We start from the raw sequence: 5,000 nt of genomic DNA on the forward strand, positions 1-5,000 counted from the left end.
GTTGTCATTGTGTCTGTCTGTCCAATTTTGACAGTCGAGAGGTTCATAGGGGAATGTATTTTTTCTCTGACGATTTTATACGGAAGGCCCCATGGATCCGTTATCAAGTGTGATGCTACAAAGTCCTTCCAACTTTGTTGTCTGTGAGTATAAAGTGTATCTTTAAATATCCATTTTAGTCTTCTGTATCTTTCCAGGTGGTACTGTCTTTCGTCCCTGGTGAAGCTTCTCTGGTAATTCCTCCTTGCTCGTCGCATAGACTGCCGGAGCCTGGTAAGCTCTGGGGTCCATGGAGCAGTTACCTTGCGGATGAAACGCCTTTTTTGTGGTATTGCAACGGTTACAGCCGACTTAATAGAAGACGTAAGGGCGTCCACTGCTTCATCAATTTGAAAAAGTCCGTCACCCAACTCTGGTGGATTGCACTCTGCCTCTAGCAGCTCCCAGTTGGCCCTCCCATAATCATACTGCAAAACCCAATCCTCTGGCACGTCGCCAGGTTCCACAAGAATTTGGAACTCAATTACATTGTGATCACTTACTGTTAATCCGTCATGTACAGTCCAGTTAGAAATTCTGTCTGTTAGATTTCTCGTTGTTAAGGTGACATCTATGTTGGTCTCAACACCAGCCCTACTTCTATAAGTAGGTGGATTTCCAGGTCTGTTTTCTACATATAAATGAAATTCCATTATCAGATCTTCCATAGCGCCACCCCGATCATCAACATGGGGACTGTGCCAGAGTGGGGATTTCGCATTGCAATCCATTGTTATCACCACAGGTTTCCCTTCTAAGGCTCTCAGAATTAATGTTAGCTGGTGCAAGTAATGATCAATATGTTCACGATATTGACAATAAACATTAACTAAATACAAACGGGTCTGCAGCATGTTTAATTCTACAACAATAACATGACTATTGCAAAATTGTGTTAGTATAGTTGTCTTTATTAATTTATTAAGGACAACAACTGCTGTCATAGGATTATTGCCAAAAGTTATTACTTGCGATGTTACGGGAAAGCCCGAGACACGGCCAGAGACAGAGTTTGGTTCTTGGATTGTTAAAATGTCTATAGTACGCTCCTCTGCGAGCTTTCGCAACTCCTGCGTGACTAAGAAGCTTCGCATTGCATTTATTTGTACAACTTTGAGGTCAGAGATCGGGAGGGTATCTTGTATGTACATAGCTGTTTGGAAACTGGAGGGAGGGAACAAACATTACCCTTCCATACATCTTTACCATTTCTTTGTATATCTTCTGCAAATTGAATTCCCTTCCCCTTCTTCGAAAAACTTCTTTAACCAGACTCAACAGTTCTTTATACTCAAAAGGCAAGTTGACTGATGCCAGCTGAATACAGTCGACATCCTCCAGAGTTGGGAAAGTAATTCTGTCCCCATCCGGGTGTCCGACCCGCACAAGCTGTCTTAACGCTAATGTTAGCAGTTGAGGTTCTTCTAATCTACGAAGCTTCATTGCATTTTCACACATCACATAAACATCATTTGGAGGACATTGTGTATACGTTTTATTAGCAAAGGAGCTGTCTGTTAAAGTTAAAGTCTCTACAGAACCGACACCAGAAGCCAGGTTTTCTACTTCCACATCTTTATTGGTGTCTTTATCCTTACAAGCGTCGGTTTGGCCACTCTCGACGATGGAAACCACCGCCGCCTTAGCACGATCGACGCCACCAGTGCCGGGTTGCCCCGACGCCTCGGACGAAGACCCCGGACAGGGGACAGATCCCACACCGGAAGCCGACCCTGCAGCAGCCGACGACACATCTGTAAGAGACAGAGATATTTGGGATGCCCTCAACCTTTGCCAACGCTGAGCGTCTCTCGCTAATTTACTTGGGGACTTATATTTTGGAGTATTTTTATGGATCTCCATAATCTGTACGTTGTATTAATCTTTGTAATAGCAACTTGTACGTAAAGCACTCCCTACCAGGAGTGCTACACGTACGTTTCCTATACTTGCATGGTATACAGACTGCTGGCTGGGATTGTTTTGGACAATTTTTTCTCTCATGGCCTTCTTCACCGCAGTGAGCACAAACTGCGTTTTTAAATTCACAATACTTGGCCACATGCGTATAATCTTGACATTTTGTACACCTCGGCAAGGCTGTATAGTCTTTCACCGATAATGCACCGTACCCTATGTACAGTCTACCTGTCTTAATTATGATCTTTCTTAATTCCGGATCCACCTCCGCAGCATGGTGAACAGTGGACCGATCTCTAGGCCCTGCCTTAAATCTTAATTTAAATTTTTCAAGAAATTCCTGTTTCGAGTAATGTTCTTCAAAGTTCTGTGTATACACAGATTCAAGAATGTCATCTTGATTCATGTACGTTGGAACGTCATAAATCATCATTAGAGGACGTCTCTTTCGCGGCTTTTCACATACAAAATGTTCTTTTAATTTGACATTATTCACTAGTTTGTCACTGTCTTCTGGCGTGGCAACCTCAACTATTAAGGCATTGCGGGTGTTTCTTACTGCATTAATCTTAATCTTATCCACTTTTGGATTAACACTCTTTTCGAAATTTTCCCGCACCTTCCGTATATCTTCACCTTTTTTAGGTTTGACGAAAACAGTCGGCGTCACTTTCTCAAGACTTCGCTTTATTGTGTCTTGAACTGTTGTCTTTACAGGTACAGCAGCAGCCACTGAGGCATAAGTTCGAACTGGTTTTTGTAGTTCTTTCCTCAGTCTTTCATTCTCTTTCTTCAATTCTGCATACTGACCCTCAAGGTGAGCATGGGCTAACGCCCAGTTCGCAATTGTCTCTTTTAGGACCTTGACTTGCTCTGCATTAATCTTTCCATGTTTCACGCTACTTTCCAACAATCGGAGGTAGCGTGAATGTCTCTCAATTACGCTCATGTCATAGCTTTCTTCTAACGAAGGAGCCACCGGCTCCAAAAGCGCAGAATCACTCTCCATATTCTGTGCCATAATTAATTTAAGGAGAGTGAAAAAATGGGGCCCGTCTGTTACCCCCGACCGGCACCTCTGGCATGGGGGGAGGCTATTGGCAGCTCGCCCACCAGTCCCGCCCCTGGACCAAGGGCACACCCGAGCTGCAAGGTTGAGAGTGCCGTTTCCAGCACCCTCGTCCTCCTCGACGACCTTACCATCGAGGATTTCATCCGTTCCTTCCCTGGCAAGTGCCCCCCGCACTCTGGGAGGGCGGATTCACCCTCCGTCCTTCGCCCCCTACTAGGCCGAGCTCCCACGCAAGGCCAAGGACCCGGTCCTACTCAGGTGCCGGGTCGGTCACCCAGACGTTCAGGGGTCTGGACCCAGCTAACCTAGCCGGGGACATGTCACCACGCCCCGGCTTGGCAGATCATGTCTCGGAAGTCCAGAGACACGGCGAAGGACACTTGACAGCTCAGGGCAGAATCCCACCCCGGCGAGCCAGGCCGTCGGAACCAGTGCGCAAGATGTTCAGCGCACGAGGGACAGATGTTGTGTCCCTTGCGACGCAGCTTCCCCTGCGCCATGCACCCTTTGCTTTCGCTTTGGGTTGGGGGACCATTTAACGTCGTCCAGGACGTGAGGAACTACAGCAGCCAGACCGCAGGGCTCCGGGATCGTCGTGAGACTTACCCTCATACCCTCGCCCAGCCGCCGCGCTCAACTCAAGAGAGACAGGTGGTGTGTCTCTCGTTACGCAGCTTCCCCTGCGCCACGCACCCTTTGCTTTCGCTTGGGTTGGGGGCACTTAACGTCTTGCCGCGACGGGAGTTTTACGTCCTGCCTTGACACACGACAACCCTCACAAATCCACAGCCCAGAGATGTTGATGGTGTTAGCTGGGTCTTATATGTGGAGTTTGACATCATCGAGACGGTGCGGCACTCAAGCCCGAGTTACGTTCCCCAGGGGGGTCTCCACACGTACCGGGGGATCATGACCGACCATGTCTCACCCACCGCTTTTGCTAGTTAACGGTGGGCCAGTGCGGACCGTGAGGATTGCACCCAGTTAAGGGCTAGCCGTTTAACGTCATGCGTGGACGGCCCATCCCGTGTTAGCTTCGCCCCATCTAAGGGGGTTACTGAGCCAGAGAGCCACGACAAGGCCACGAGATTGGACATTACGGTCCCCGCCCCACTCAGGTTCCTCTGAGCCCCGACGCGTTCGTTGACTTCGGGGAATCAGAGGGTCTCCTGGCGGTTTTAACCCAGTTATGGGAGGCAACACACCTCCCCCAGGTGGCGCTGCGCAGACCGCTTTTCCCTGGAGTAGATAGGGACAGCGGGAATCTCGTTAATCCATTCATGCGCGTCACTAATTAGATGACGAGGCATTTGGCTACCTTAAGAGAGTCATAGTTACTCCCGCCGTTTACCCGCGCTTGCTTGAATTTCTTCACGTTGACATTCAGAGCACTGGGCAGAAATCACATTGCGTCAACACCCGCTAGGGCCATCGCAATGCTTTGTTTTAATTAGACAGTCGGATTCCCCCAGTCCGTGCCAGTTCTGAGTTGATCGTTGAATGGCGGCCGAAGAGAATCCGCGCACCCGCGCGCCCCCGGAGGAGCACGCTAAGGCGGACGCGGCCTCGCAGCAAGGAAGATCCGTGGGAGGCCAAGGCACGGGACCGAGCTCGGATCCTGCACGCAGGTTGAAGCACCGGGGCGCGAACGCCGCGCAGGCGCGCGCATCCTGCACCGCCGGCCAGCACGAGGCCAACCAACGGCGAGAGCAGACCACGCCCGCGCTAAACGCCCGCACTTACCGGCACCCCTACGGCACTCACCTCGCCCAGGCCCGGCACGTTAGCGCTGACCCACTTCCCGACCAAGCCCGACACGCCCCGATCCTCAGAGCCAATCCTTATCCCGAAGTTACGGATCCAATTTGCCGACTTCCCTTACCTACATTATTCTATCGACTAGAGGCTCTTCACCTTGGAGACCTGCTGCGGATATGGGTACGAACCGGCGCGACACCTCCACGTGGCC

General features: G+C 50.0%; 1 pseudogene; it reads right to left on the reverse strand.

The window, feature by feature from the left end:
• Positions 1-4,259: 4,259 nt before the first annotated feature.
• Positions 4,260-5,000, reverse strand: part of LOC126322897 (large subunit ribosomal RNA) — a 2,974-nt pseudogene continuing 2,233 nt past the window's right edge.

The sequence above is a fragment of the Schistocerca gregaria genome, unplaced genomic scaffold, assembly GCF_023897955.1.
Source record: "Schistocerca gregaria isolate iqSchGreg1 unplaced genomic scaffold, iqSchGreg1.2 ptg000846l, whole genome shotgun sequence".
Taxonomy (NCBI): domain Eukaryota; kingdom Metazoa; phylum Arthropoda; class Insecta; order Orthoptera; family Acrididae; genus Schistocerca; species Schistocerca gregaria.